The 16,009-nt window shown below is 43.3% G+C and overlaps 2 long non-coding RNA genes across 3 annotated transcripts in view; one reads left to right on the top strand and one right to left on the bottom strand.

Annotated features, from left to right (window-relative positions):
• Window positions 1-16,009, bottom strand: part of LOC309655281 — a 380,610-nt gene that overhangs the window by 312,388 nt on the left and 52,213 nt on the right. The window lies entirely within an intron of this gene.
• LOC309654926 overlaps window positions 1-16,009 on the top strand; it is a 34,069-nt gene that overhangs the window by 5,141 nt on the left and 12,919 nt on the right. The window contains exons 2-3 of one of the 2 annotated variants that reach the window (XR_014260512.1): window positions 8,826-9,717; window positions 11,730-11,878. This is a non-coding gene — a long non-coding RNA (uncharacterized lncRNA). Of the gene's footprint in view, window positions 1-8,825; window positions 11,879-16,009 lie in introns of both variants that reach the window. The other variant, XR_014260513.1, reaches the window with a different exon arrangement.

Here is a 16,009-nt window from a genome sequence, read left to right as displayed (position 1 = left end):
ACCCATTGTAATACTTAGCAGAGTCCTTGGCACATAGAAGGAGCTCAGTCAGCGTGTTAAGAGCCAGAGGATTCTTAAAAATATTTCCTGATGATCACAAGTTAGCACAAGTTATTTCAAAACAGACAAAGATTTACTCTAGGCTCATGAAAGGAAAATAATTTCTAACAAGAAAAGGAGCAGATTTGCTCCTTTTATAAAAAAATGGAGGGCAGATGTGTGTGTGTGTGTGTGTGTGTGTGTGTGAGTATTTACCTCTCTGATGGTTATTTATGAACATGTGAGTGACCTTAGGCTGGAATTGGATGGTTGAGTATTGCCAACAGTGAAAGACAGCAACACAATGAAATTTTTGGTGTAGAATGTTCCCTTTTCATTTACTGCAGGCTAAGCCAACTGTACTTATTATGCCCCATAAACAACAGCAACAACAAAAAAACGCCCCATAAAAATTAAATTGTGAAACCTAAATTATTTATGTGATTTCATTTGTTGGATGCATTTTGTGCCATTGAGCCTTTCTAATGTCATAAGACTATTAGGAACTCTAATAATCTTCAGGGGATGTAAGATTTATCAACCCTTGCAGGATGGGCTGAGAGCCAAGGAAGGAGATTAAGGGGTACTGGTGAAATTAATCAAGTTTCTCTCTGTGTGCTGGCCAAGAGAATGCATGGGTTACTCTTCAAGCGTTTTACACAGTAGGAACACAATTTGACCACTACCATATGTTGAATTTAGAATTACATGTTAGTCTTTTCCAAAAATAATCCCATAAAAATGTCAATACTTTTATCGACTAATAGCTCTATCCACTAAAAGGGGGGTTTACATACAGAAAGTGAAAGAGTGTTGATATTCACTAGCTCACTGGGAGACATTACATTTTCATCCTGCTGCAGGAGCCAGGCTGGCTGATCTGCAAAACAAGAAGGCTGATGGAGAGACACAGTGAAGAGACTCCACTCCATCACTGTTTTCTTTACCATAAAAGGAACTGGCATATGTTCCCTTGTGACATGTAAATGGGCTACATTCAGTGGCCTTGAAATATAAGCTTTTCCTTTTCACTTGAGGCAATGTTGATGTTTTCTGGAATAGATAGAAGCCATCATTCCATTTCTAACACAAAATGAAAGCATCATTGTGGGAGCAATTTTGGAAATGTATGAACTTCATAAAATGTTCCATTTTCCACATTGTGGGTTTGGCTGCACAATCAGATCATCAAAGCTCAGAAAAACCACCCATTGAGGCTCCAGCCCTTTATTTGTATGATATTAATAAAGAATAAGGTATTTTCCATATTGCTTATTGATCAATAATGAGACAGGAAATAAACACATCACCTTCTATGCCATCCAAAACCAAAGAAAGAGGCAGCCAGAAGTTTCAGCGATATCTCCCAGTGAAGCTGCTACATATTTATCGCTAAAAGCATGTCTTCAATTTCCACGTGATGAGGCTTAAAAAGACTCTTCATTAGGTTCACATTAAAGTGACTGCCTTGTCATATGAGGAAAAAAATTGGAATTTAAGTCTGTTGGTTGCCATTTTCCTTCCAAATTGAACGAGCAGCTCCAGTTCACTCTAAAAGAACGTAACTGTCAGAAATAAACTGACACCATAAACTATTGTGAACACATTGATGTGCCTTTTTTTCAGATCTAAATAACGGGTGGCTTTGGAGGAAAATCAGATTTTACTTTAAGAATGACTTTTGGGATCACCGAAAATACCAAGAACCTTAGATTTTCTCTCTGACAGAGTCAGAAGGATCCTAATGTTTCTCCATCAGGGACACAGCTCGGTAACCAGTTCTTGGTCGGTCAGGTAGATGGACTCCGACCCACTGACCAGGTGTTGAAAGAAATAAGGTATATAATAGGCAAGTGAAAAATGCTCCAATTTTGTGAAGTAGCTTGGAACTGTTCTCCAGTTGACGTTCACCATTTCCTCACCAGACATGTGGGTTTTCCAACTGAAAGAACTGTGTTTTCTTCTACAGAGATACCCAGATACCCAAAACTCAAGTCAACCCTCAAATAACATGGATATGGGGTGTTTTGTTTGTGTGTGTGGGGTGTGTGTATATGTGAGTGTGTCTCCCACACAGCAAAGGCTATATAACCTAATTCAACCAAAGGGTGCAAGAGGAGGGGAGAGGGAGACAAGAGATGTTTTTGTTTACTTTTTTAAAAATTAAATACTTTATTTTTTAGAGCAGTTTTATATTCACAGCAAAACTGAAGGGAATGTACTGAGATTTCCCACGTACACCCTGACCCCACGTACCCACAGCTTCCCCACTAGCAACATCCCCGATCAGATGGTGCGCTTGTTACAATTGATGAACCTACATTGATTGGCACGTCATCATCATCCAGAGTCTATAGTTCACAGTAGGGTTCTCTCTTGGTGTTGTACATTCTGTGGGTTTGGACAAATATATGACATGTATCCATCATTATAGTATCACAGTATTTTCACCACCCTAAAAATTCTCTGCCTATTCATCCCTACATCTCCCCAAACCCCTGGCAAACCTTGATCTTTTTACTGTCTCCATAGTTTTTGCCTTTTCCAGAATGTCATAGAGTTGGAATTATACAGGATGTAGCATTTTCAGATTGGTTTCTTTCACTTAGGAATAAGCATTTATGTTTCCTCCATATCTTTTCATGGCTGCTAGCTCATTTCTTTTTAGTGCTGGATGAATAATATTCCACTATCTGTATATACCACAGTATTTATCCATTCACCTACTGAAAGACATCTTGGTTGCCTCCAAGTTTTGGGCAATTATGAATAAAGCTGCTATAAACATACATGTGTAGTTTGCTGTGTTGACTTGTTTAAATTCTTATTTTGAAATAGTTGTAGATTCACAGGAAGTTGCAAAGAAAATGCAGGAAGTTCCTTTGTATCCTCCACCTAGTTTCCTCCCGATGATTGCATCTTACATAATTATGTACAATGTCAAAACCAACGTGCCTAGTTCTGTGTCACTTAATCATTTCTGCAGATTTGTGTAACCACCACTGTAATGGGTACACACGATACTTCACCACCACTGAGTGGTGCTACCTCCTACCAGCGGTGCTACCTGTTGATTTTTGTCCCCCAAAAAGATATGTTCAAGTCCTCACCCCCCAGTACCTGTGAATGTGACCTTATTTGGAAATAGGATCTTTCCAGATGTAATCAAGATGAGGTGGGGTCATTCTGGATTAGAGTAAACCCTAAATCCCATGCCTGGCATCCTCATAAGAAGAGAAGAGACACAGACACACACACAAGCAGGAAGACCGTACGAAGATGGAGATGGATATGGAGTGATGCATCGCAAGCCAGGGAATGTCAGGGATCGCCAGCAACTACCGGAAACTGGAAGAGGCAGGGAGGCATCCCAGTTCTCCCATGGTTTTGGACTCCTAGACTCCAGAACCGCTGGAGAATAAATTCCTATTTTTTTAAGCCACTTAGTTTGTGATCATTTGTTATGGAATCCCTAGAAAACTAATGCATGCCTCTTATAGTCACACCTGTCACTCCCCTGTCCACCCCACCATCCCTAACCCCTGGCAGCCATCATCTGTTTTCCATTTCTCTAATTTTGTCATTTTGGTAACGTTATATTGGTGGGATTACACATAAGTTATCTGTTAAGATTGGCTCTTTGCTCTACATAATGACCTTGAAATCCATTCACATTGCAGGTATCTGTGATTGACTTTTTAGCTGAGTAATATTCCATGGTGTGGATGTACCACAGTCTGTTTTACCATTCACCTACTGCGGCACATTTGGTGGTTTCCAAGTTTTGGTTATTACAAATCAAGCTGCTGCAAGCAGTTATGTACCTTTATTTGTGCAAACATGAGTTTTCATTTCTCTGGAGTAAGTGCCCAGGACAGCAATTTTGGGCCATATGATAAGTGTATGTTTAGTTTTTCAAAGAAATGGCCACACTGTTTTCCAGAGTTGACGGTGTACCTTGTTATATACCCACCAGCAACGTATGAGATTCAGATTCTCCACATCCTCACCAGCATTTCATGTTTATGCTGTTATTTAGCTGATCTAATAGGTATGTAGTATAACCCATATGGTTTTTAAACCTGCATTTCCCTAACAGTTAGTGATGTTGAACATTTTCCCATGTGTTTTTTTGCCATCCACATACCCTTTTCAGTGAAATGTCTCTTAATGTCTTTTGCCCATTTTCTAATTGGGTTTTTTTTTAATGTTGAGTTTAAGAGTTCTTCATATAATGTAGATACTAGTCCCTTGTCAGATATGTGGTTTACAAATCTTTTCTCCCAGTCTGTAGCTTGTCTTAACTGGGTCTTTCTCTTAACAGGGTCTTAAGGCTCTTAACAGAGCCCTTCACAGAACGAAAGTTTTTAATTTGATGTCCAGTTTACCAGGCTTTTCTTTTATGGGTTGTGTTATTGGTGTCATATCTAAGAACTCTTCACCAAATCCTAGGTCCTAAAGATTTGTTCCTATGTTATTTTCTAAACATTGTATGGTTTTATGTTTTACATTTAAATGTATGATGCATTTTCACTCAATTTTTGTGTAGGTGTGAGGTTGAGCTTCCGTTTTTTTGTCTGTAAGTAATTTCTCCATGGCTTTGTTTACTTATATCCTTTTTACTCTGCAATTAAAGTACATCTTTTTTTCCAGTTATTCCTCATTCTTCCTTATTTTGAGAGATGTATAATATCTCCTGTGACTATATATATATATATATATATATATATAAGGGCTAGTGAAAATTTGGTGTCCAAGAAATAAATGTGTGGAGATTTTTATTATTTTTAACTTTTATTTAATGACTGACCAATGTACTTTTAGAAATACACACCAATCTGGCGATCGCTAACAAAGTTCATGTCTCCCAGGATCTGACCTGATGCAACCTTAGGAAGCTAGTACCCTTACCAGAGCAGGTGTCTATAAATCCAGACAGTCATGAGTGGTTTTTTTTTTTAATTATCAGGAAACTGTGTGTGAAACAAAGCAACATATAAGAAAGAAGAAAACCTTTGAAAGGATAGGAAGTTAATATGACATCCAGGAAGCAGTTAGACCTCAGTTGAGAATGATCAGAGCAGCAAGGAAGGAAAAGGGCCGTGTGCACCAGGGGCTTTCTCCCCAAGGGAGCACGGTGGAGCCCAGGTTGTTAGCTTTAGTCACCTCTGAGGATGAAGCCCTTTGTCTCCACTGGGTTACCAGACATCCTCCTAGTATCTATGGGAAGCTCCTTTCAGAATTGCCCTCAGTCACATAAGAAAATACTAATAATTATCATTCTTTAAAGTCATGCGTGCACACACGCACAGGCATATACACACTGTTATCAAAAATGCCGACGTGCTAGTTGGACACTCCTGATTCACCATACCTGACTGAATCTGACTTTTGGCCGTTTTGTAAAAATCAGTGTGACTTTCATAGGATACGCTGCTAGGGTAAATTTTTTTTTTTTAATTGGGCTTTAATTAAGAGAAAGAGAGAGGGAGAGACAGAGAGAGAGAGAAGAAGAAAAGAAAGAGAGGAAGAAGGAAGGAAAGGAGAGGAAGGAAGGAAGGGAGGGAGGGAGGAAGAAAGGGGGAAAGAAAGTCCAGGCTGCCTCATTTGGGAAGTATGCATCCTTCCAAAGGGATTATCCTGAAGGAGGCAACCACTTTTTAGTGTGTACCTTTGAGTATGTTTCTTTAAAATCCATAAACATTGCTTTATTTTGTTTTTCTTGAAAAGTGGTAATATTTAATTAAACATACTTGGGGAAAGTTCCCTGACTAAATTTTCTTATTAAAAAATGTTTCTTTCCAGGGACTTCCCTGGTGGTCCAGTGGTTAAGACTTCACCTTCCAATGCAGGGAGTGCGGGTTCGATCCCTGGTTGGGGAGCTAAGATCCCACATGCCTTGCAGCCAAAAAACCAAAAAACAGAAAACAGAAGCAGTATTGTAACAAATTCAATAAAGACTTTAAAAATGGTCCACATCAAAAAGAAAAATCTTTAAAAACAAAGTGTTTCTTTCCAGATTTCAGTTCAACTGGACATCCCCCCACTCCCCATATTATTTTTGGAGCTTCATAGGTTTTCCTTGGCCAAGAGAAGAACATTGTGGTACAGTGAAAAAATACGGGCAGGACTTTTATATAAAGGGAGTGGATAACACACATTTATTTTGGCCCTTCCTTGAACTCCCACTGTAAAATATGGAAAAAGATTTTTTGAAAGATGTAAACTCACAAATTTTCTCCTAAAGAGGGTAGGAAAGAAAAGCAGCTACAATTTGGAAGCTAAGCAGAGACATTTCCATTTCCAGAAATAAGACACATCAGGGTATTCAGATCATCTTCCCCTTTGAAAGTGATAAAATGATGATTCAACTCTAAAGAAGCTTATTTTTAAATTACTGACTAGCTGACAGGATAAGTAATTATCAGGATGGACTCTAAGCCTGTAAGCAGAGGGGTTAGCCAGGCACCAACAGCTTTTGTCCTGCCGGCACCAGCTAAGCCAAGCAAAGATAAAACTCCGTGGGCTCTTAAAGTTTGGAGCCATGCAAAAGTGGGGCTTCACAGGAAGCTATGCCCTCAAGGTGCTGGTATCAGAAGGGGCCACACTCTCAGAAGAGTAGCTACGAAATAAACCCCACCCGACACACAGAATCAACTCTTGCACCTGGAAGAAAAGGGAATGTCCTAAATCTGATAAGGGGCAGATACAAAACAAAGTGAGACAAAGACAAAACAAAAACCTACAGCAAAATCCTACCTATCGTTAAATGTTGAAATCTGCCCCTTTCAGATCAGAAGCAGGACAGGAGCGATTGCTCTCTCCTCAGCATCACAGAGGTGCCAGCAGTGGAAGGTGTAAGACAAATAAGCATGAGGGTTGGGAAAGAAAGAACAAAACTGTCTCCTTGAAACTGAGCAGGACCCTATGGGGCTCCTGGGCACAGAAGCCTTTCTGTTCCCCATTTCTTGTTGGTAGGGAACAGACTGCAGCCTCTGTGACCTTCCCTGAGTTCCAAAGGGCAGATTGGAACAGTTGCTAATCAAGGGAGGAGCAGCTAAGAAACCACCTGAGGCAAGATTAAAGGAACCGGAGAAGCTCAAGAGGAAGATTACCTGAGACCAGATTAGAGGGGTGCAGCCCTGCACACACCCTAATTTTATCAGCAACCCCGCCCTTGAACTATTGCTGTAAAACTCCTCATCAGATCTCCCTGGGTTGAGACACACAGTTTTTCGGGGCAAGAGCCTGCTGTGTTCCCCTTTGCCTGGCAAAGCAATAAAGCTGTTCTTTTCTACTTCACCCAAAACTCTGTCTCCGAGATTCGATTCCACACAGCGCACAGAGGCTGAATTTTGGCATCATTCCAAGAAGGAAAAGAATGAGGATGCTCCGACAGCCACTTTCCAGCCTGGCCCCGCCGTGGACTCAGGCTGTGACCTTGGGCAGCTTCTCGCTGGACTTCAATTTCTTCACCTGTGAATTAGGATTAACAAAGCCCTAAACTATGTTAGCTGGTTGTAACACCAAAATGAATAAGAGCAACAAAAAGAGAATTGCAAAGATTTATGCACTATACAAAGATAGGATATTGTACATATAAGTTTTATCCCTGGTATAGTTTTGTGTTTAGAGATTCATAGAGTAAGCGAAATAGTGTGACAGATTTTGTGGCAATCATTGGTTCACCCATATAATTTATTCACTCTGGGCAATTTTGTCCTTTGTATTCATTGGAAAGAAAAGGCCCGCTGGAAAATCAAATGTTTTCATGGAAGAGTTGATGCAACACTATTCTCCTAAATTTATTTGATAAAAGGCCGATTCCAAAGAGAACTGAGAAAATACATTCTTAAAAATAAGAGTGTGACGGATGCAAAAGAATGTATTCCTTTGTGTACTTATCTGTGGGAGAGTTGCATCTTCATTATGCAAAAATGAAGAGCCCTCAGGTGTCCTCAAACAGAGGGCGATAACACAGTATTTGCCTGAGAAATACTGTAGATAAATGTAAACTCACTGTAGAAAGACAGTAAGAGGCAAAACTTTGTTTAGGTTGAAGGACCCTAGCAAAAGAGATTTAAATCAGTGAAGCACCAAAGAATCTTATCACACTGAGATCGTCCCCTATGGCCAACCTGAAGCAAAAGACTTTATAGGAGATTTATATCAAAGAAAAGCTTTTATCAGCTTTTTAGATAGCTTCGATTTAACTTGCAGTAACAATTGGATTCTCCTCCAACCCTGGGATTTTTCTTGTGTTTGAGAGAGAAGGAAGAGGGTAGGAGGGAGGGACTGGTGATGAAAATGTAATAGAGATGAGATGAGGCTTAAGGAATGTTTTATTTTATAACAATTTTTTAAAATATTATTTGAGTTGTGTCTCATGCCTATTTTAACAATAATTCTTTTAACTGGGAATTTATTACAAGCAAATATTATACTCATAACTATTCTTCAGGTATCATATACACATTAAGCTAAGAGCACTCATTAATAATTCAAAAGTCTTTCATTCCCTTTCATCCTATTGTCTAATACTTAAGATGTTAATGTGAAGAGAAATTGTGCAAATAGCATTCTCCTGTTACAATATTAAAATAATGGAGGGATATGCGCTCTCAACCCTTTTACGAAAATCATGAGCAGTCAAGTAGGAAATGAGAGCCATGTCAGTCATACTAGAATAATCCCTCCAATTGATTCTGGCCTCTTATCAAGTGTTCACTTTTGCACAGAATGGTCCTTTCTCACATGTACATTTCTTTCTCCCTTCCCTTCTGCAGCCTGTCCCCAGATGCTTGTAAACAGTTGTGCCTGCAAGTAAGCCAAGAAGCCTTCTCGAAAACATCGCACATGGCGCAGCAACTGGCCCCGCCTCCATCAGCAGATGCCAACAGCATTTCGTTTCCTGTTCGTGAGATCCTTTGGTCATCAGTGAAATCTGTGTGAGATGTAACAACAAACGACAGTGACAAGGAATTATCTGATTTACATGATAAGTCACATGCCAGGAAGTTTTGTTGATCAGCTCCGCTCTGTATTTCTCCGTAAGCTGCAAAATCATTAGTGATATGAAGTGTCACTTACACGTGGAAGGATTACCACAGGAAAAAAATCTGCTCCACTTGAGTAATGTGATGGCCACTTGACCAGTTCAAACCTTGGGGTGTAGCTAGGTGCTTCCCACTCCTTCTTTCTTCAAGTAGATTATAGAATTGTTCTCTCATGCCAGAATGGGGAGCCTTGCGTGGCTGGATGAAAAATCTGATGGGTTTACAAACCAGTTTGCTTATTACTCACCGAACCCTCTATCCTGATACCCTGTGGCCCACGAGGGCTTTGAATATTTCAATCCACATAGATGGAATGGTGCTCCAGAGCCTGGCAACATTTCGCAATGCATGCCTTGCAAAATCTCTGCTTTTATGCAAATGAAAGACCCTCCTTTTACCCCTACTATCAACTTAATTAGCCAGATTTCTCTGAAAGCTAGCTTGCTGCCTCCAAGCTAATGAAGACTCGCCACACTCTTTCTTTCCCAGATTGTGCTTAATAAACAGAAAGTGGAGAAGGTAACGAGGAAAAATCGGAAGCAGCTGCAGTACAAGCAGGAGTGAAGGAGAGCTGATTTTCCCCCAGCCAGCAGGGAAGTCCCTGCTCATGTATTCACAGAAGGTGGGTATTTAAAAAGAAATGTGGATTTTGCTTTCACCTAATGAAGCTTTGCTATTTTTAAAGGATCACACTGTGATCGCCATGGTTGCATTAAAAGATAATGGTCGCTGGTGTTCTGTGTGTTATTTTTAGCAGGAAGCCTAACACAAAACCTAAGTTAGGCAGCGTGATCCTCATGCCTCCCGAGGGCCTCATTAAAATGAGATGTTTCCCTCCGGAGGCTAGCTCAGTAAGCAATGTTTAAATTTCTTGATCAGGCTGTACCGAGTTGCCATACAAGAAATGGTTTTGAGAACAAATCCTCTGTCAGGCTGTGGCCCACACCTTAACAGGAAAATCCCAGTGACTTAAAATGTCAGGGAGGAAATGGTCTTTGGATGAAAGATGTTTAGAATTTTCATCATTCTAATTAGGAAATAAGAAGGTATCTACTCAGCTAGAAAGTAACCGCCCATCAAATTATACTCTCCTTTGAATAAGCCAATATCAGCTTAATAGCATTTTGCCAAATAATGAAGTCGTGAATATTAATCCTCATTTTGAACCCAGGTTGAGTATTAACTGTTTCAAATAGAAAAAGCTAGATTCTGAGAATAAGGCCTGTTTTAAACTAGTCAAAATTGTTTTTATAACTGGCAAGCAGGCACACCTGTGATAAAACATTGCTGAATTCCTCCGTGCTATTTCAATATCCTACGTAATTTTCACTGCTGAAAGCATTCCCAGAATCTCCTCATGAATAAGTCCCTAAAATGCCAAATAAGTGAAAATTATTCTACGATGAATGCAATATTCCATTTCCTGCTGTTGAAATGCAGATTACTTTATCCGGCTGTGGTGGTGTGAGGCTTCGGGCCCATCGGCCCATCTCCATCTCCCATTTTTCCATTCCTGGGTGAGCCTGGGAGCCCCATTCCTTTGTAGATGAGGACGAACCAAGGCCCACCTCAAGATGCCGACCCTAAACCTACAAATGTAAGGGCATTTGTGTCATAGATGACAGCTCAGCTGGAGGCCAGGCTGCCAAGACTCTTTCTCAGGGTTTTCTGTACATCTGAGGTTCTCTGCCAACACATGGTCTGGTTTGCTAACATGCCGCCCTTTCTTCTGAAGATGACATCTATTTAAAACCACCGACTTTCTCAACTGGTTCAATTTTTTTAAACTGTCTTGGATGACAGGCAGTCCCACAATAGATCAGATTAGCGATGGAGTGACCCAAATCAACAGGAAGGCTAGAAAAATCTTCATGAGCTGAGTTTGATCTAGACGTTGAGCTGAGTCTATTAGTCCAGCTTGTGAATTGATAGCTACTTGACCCCCGAGGTCAACATCCTTGTGTTTGAGTCAGAACCGCTCCCGAGCCCTCCAGATGGGTTGGTGGTGACGCCAGGCTATTGCCATAAGAATAATTCAGAACTGCCGTCTGCTTGGGAATAAATGATTTCATAGCAAAAGCAGTGTGCTTACATTGGGGGTAAGTAACTCCTGGGGATAACCATTTGTACCCTATTCCCAAGCCTTATTTTACAGTTTGAAAAGCACCTTGCAAGCAAATAAAGATGTAATTATGGGACATAGTGTTAGTGCTTTGTTTAATAAGAACCTCACTTAAAATTTTAAATTGACAGCTGTGGTGTTTTTTTAATGATCTACTTTTTTGTTTGTTTTTTTATAAAACTAAGTTAAAAATAAAAGGCTAATGAGAAAAAAAAAAAAGTAATGTGCTTAAAGATTCCTGAACTGGACGAATCCTAGTCCAAATGAACAGCAGCCCCAGGAAGGCACACGAGAAATAGGCGTTGAATAGAGCAGACCCAGGGCAGCCTGGACGCCACATAGTGACGTGGCCAGGTTCACCAGTGACAGATGACCACAGCGCGTCGATTAGGTCATGCCCAGGGCCGTTTTTCAAGGTGCGCCTCTGCATTTCTCTAGGAAACTTCGATTTCAGGAAGGAATTAGACTGTATATGTATAGTCTAATATCAAAACATGTCACATTTCTTTTAGGTGCTTTGCAGAGCCAGACCACATTAATCCACTCATTCAACCAACACATTTGCCTACGACACAGCCGGCACTGGAACAAGATGCAGGATACGAATTTGACACTTTGGTCATCAAAACATCCCTCAAGGTCCCGGGGCTCCGGACATAAGGTAAGTGTGGACTGAACTGAACTGTTGACTACGTACTTCCACTCGTGTGCACTATGCCCCACTCACCTGCTGAGGATTGAGGGGAAGAGAGTTCTCGTGGGTGGTCCTGTCTCCACCTCACAAGAAGTGTGGGTGGGTCTGAAGCCCAGTGGTCGGGTCAGGACCAGAGATTAAAAGCAGATGTGTATTCCTGAACTCCATCTGTAATTCAGGTTATCTGACTGTCCTGAGAAGTAACACACAGCTCAGTAGTTTAGACCAGAAACATTAACACCCCACCTGGCCAAATTGCCTTTCAAGTATATTTTAATTACCATCAGGACACGAAGTCTAGGCCCTGTCTTCAGACAAGGGAAGGAAAATCTTCCATTCCTACCCTCAAGGTCAGACAGGAGACACGCAGGTACAAGTATGATTGAATAAAATGATTTAACAGAAGTGAAGAGAGAAACACTGCGTGATGGAAATATTCTGCACCAGGCAAGTGCAGAAAATCTTCTCCCTTGAAATTCTTAGGATTTCATTAATTCTTATTCTGTGCCTCCCTCCACCACCTCATGTATGAATACAGAGTGGCTAAATCTCTATTTCATATACATTACTGTTAGCTCTTTGGTATTCCCAGAATGGGTTTTCCCAGTTCTAAAATTTTACATTATTTATATTTACCAACTTCCTTCCATGGTCCCCAGGCCTGTCGTCTGGGCATTTCAGGTGCTACTGATGCTCTGTCCGAGTCTGCCCTCCCAGAACCCACAGACGGGGGCTTAAACAACAGACACGTACTTCTCACGGTTCTGGAGGCCAGGAGTCCAAGATCAAGGTGCCGGCATGTGGGTCCTGGTGACGGCTCTCTTCTGGTACAGAGAAGTGTCTTCTCACCTGGAGGAAGGGGCAGGGGGCTCTCTGGGGTCTCTTTATAAGGGCACCGATCCCATCGTGGGGGTCCACCCTCACGACCTCATCACCTCCTTGACACCGTCACCTTGTGGGTTAGGTTTCCACATATGAATCTGGCGGACCCAGACACTCAGTCCGTAGCAGGCGGCTTTGCAGTGTACTCTTCGCTGCAGCCCTGACAGCCCACGGCTCCTCATTCAGCATCCGGGGTGAACATTGTTTGCCACGGGTGTTCTCAGCCACAGGCCCTTAAAGCACAAAACGGCTTTGGGCCCTTCGGGGACACACAGGACTTCCAGCCACAGACCGCTGTCCACCAGCAGCTGCAGTGGAGCCGGGAGGCCAGCACCACGTGCCACAGCCCTGTCCCCCAGAATCACAGTTAGTCTGCCTGAGAAGAACGAGCAGAAATGGGAACCCCACTAATAAGGGAGAGGTTTCTCCAGATCCCGTGTGTCAGTCGTCCTGCGGCCTGTGCTGAGGCTCGCCAAGCACGCTGACTTAGAAGTAGGTAAAGTAAGTTAGGGCGCACATTGACTCCTGCTAAGTCGCGTCAGGCGCGGAAGCAGAGTGACCGATGGCCCCCGCACGGCTGCTTGGAATCTGATTTCCACTCCTGTGTTTTCACCTGCTCGCATTCAGAATCCAGGGGATGCTACTTAACACAGAGAAGAAGAAAGGACCCCACGAGCGGGACAGACTTCTGATTAAAGATGGCTTTTCAGGAGGTTCTCTGGGGGCTTTGTGCCTAGCGTTTGTCTCCGTGTTTTCACTTCTCGAAGGACCACAGAAAACGAACCCCAGGGAAACCCACCCAGTGTCTACCTCCTGTCCTGGATTGCCAGGTCCCACCTCCTGCACCCCTGATTCAAGTCTGTGAATTCAAGACCACAAGACGTAGGTGCTTTCTGGTCCAGGTCCTGCTCTGAAAGAAAAGTCAGTTTGCAGATATATGTGCAGAATGCAAAGGGTTTTTCCGTGGGTACACTGTCCAGTGTCAGCCTGTCAGAGGGGCCGTCTGTCCACCTCATCTGAGCAGCTCCGTCTCCCCCCACCCCGCTCCCCTAGACCACCGGTCTAACCCCGCTGCCCCCAGTGGGCGTATTCAGGTGAGCACGTCACCGCCACCCCCTGGGCGTGACCCACAGAGACTGCGTATTTGTCCACTGCCTCTCCAACAACTACAGCGGTTCTTGGTGTGTAGTAGGAGTCCAGTAACTACTGTTGAACGAATGTGTGAATATTTACACTGACTGATTACAGTGGGAGAGAACAAGCAAACAAAAGGAGGAAATGAAATTTTCACTTTGAATTCTTGAAATTTGATTTTTAAAATCTATAGCAAGTATTACGTTACAATTTTTAAAGCTTTGAAAATGACAAATCCTAGATGTAAATAACCCTTAATCCAAAAGGTGACCCTTTCTGGAAAGGCTCTCGGGCTAAAGAAGGGGAGAGGGGACAGTTTGAGGAGCTCTCAGCTGCACCCCCAATCTCTTCCTCGCCTCAGAAACACAACCATGCACACGGAGTCCTGAAGCCCATCTCAAAATTTCTCTTCCCTCCAATGCAAGAAGGAGAGACACTTACACACAGGAGGGATTCGGGTCTGTGCTTCCAGATGTGTCCACGAAGACCACTCAGCCTTTGAAACTCCCACCCTGGGAGCCACTGACCCTGGGCCCCTGAGGCTTTCGGGACATTGCTGGGTGTGTGACCACAAGTGGGTGCTAACGGCCCTGTGACCGTGAAGTTACCAAGAAGCTGCCGGCAGGTGAAGGAGCCTTCCTTCCTGGGGTGAAGACCAGGTGCCAGTGTCATTGATGTGGGTCAGTTTTCCTTTACGCTCCATCTGGAAAACTGTGCCTCGTTGAGGACAGCTACATTTTCTGGGTCGGTTGTGTTGGGAAAAGCTTTGTAGGGGAGGAAGAGTTGAAAGATCAACAAAGGAAAGTTTCTGAGAAAGGTGAGGACTCTATGTTTTGTTATTGTTCTGTGACCCCCAAACAGCACTGGGTGCAGGGCCCTTGGCAAGGCCCAGAGTGTGGGTTCATGAAGCCCAGCAGCCAGAGGAAGCAGTTAAAGCCGTGGGTCAGAGGAGGTGACACCAGCAGCCCCACGGGTCACAGCTCATCTCTGGGTTCTACGTAGCAGCCGCACATTGCAAAATAGGAAGAACAAAAAGATGACCGAGTGGCAGAGGGGATGCAAAACCACACTCTCCTCCCCAAAAGGCAGCAAGATAAATGGCCCCTGGGACCTAATAGTCTGCATGGTTTGTAGGGATCGATCTGGGAAACAAACACACAGAAACAAAAGCTTGGGCAAGTTGGGAGTTAGGGGTTCAGTTAATGGGTGGTATTTACCAGAAGCACGGCCACAGTGCACTCAGCGGCCTGATTTCACTGGAACTGATGCGTGAAAACTGAGCCTGCTGTAAGCTTCTCCTGCCCTTTCAGCCAGTTGCCCCCTCTCTGTGTCCCAGGTCACCCAGCCCTCCAGAACTTACAGACACAACTGTCTGCCCTCCTAAGGCCAGGGGTGTCCCCAGGGCTGCTGACATAAGACCTGGTGGTTTTTAGGGAAGCTCTTCTCTTTTCCAGAGTAGACTATGGAAGTATCCAGAACAACAGAAGGTCGGGGCAACGCATGTGAACATACTCCATCACTTGGTCAGTTAACCAGGGGGAGTGGTCTGCTGTGTAACTACCACAGATCACTGCAGACCGCGATCACTCTGCAGGCTGGGATCACACTGTAGATCTTAAACCCACACAAGAATCAGGTGAGAGGACTGGGGTGAGACAGTGGTTCAGGACTTCTTTACACCAGCATCTTGCCGGTAACTCAGCGAGTTACCTAAACTAAGCTGACTTTCCTCCTGGGGTTAAGATGAGTCTTAGATACACTTCTGGGTGTGAAGCATGTACCGTAGCACCAGGCTCGTGTACATGCACTAGAGATGTGAATTACTAGTTAGGAGGGAGATACAGGAGGTCTTTAGAGTAAGGGAACAGGGCTTGTCCAGAACTACTGGACCCACACCCCACTCCGTCCCCTGTGCTGCTGGCACCAGGACCACACATGAGCAAGTGGTAAGAATTAAACCCACGGCTTGCCACGCTGTGCAGTCACTGCTGCTGCTGGGGCCCTCGTCTAGCCGTGGGTTTGAGGACAGACTGCAGCTGCACAGAGGGGCCCCTAAGCCGTCTCGTCCTCCCCAGCCTGAGC

Source organism: Balaenoptera physalus, assembly GCF_965194825.1.
Source record: "Balaenoptera physalus genome assembly, chromosome: 2".
Taxonomy (NCBI): domain Eukaryota; kingdom Metazoa; phylum Chordata; class Mammalia; order Artiodactyla; family Balaenopteridae; genus Balaenoptera; species Balaenoptera physalus.
The sequence above is the reverse complement of the archived record's forward strand: the minus strand, read 5'-3'. Positions and strand labels throughout refer to the sequence as shown.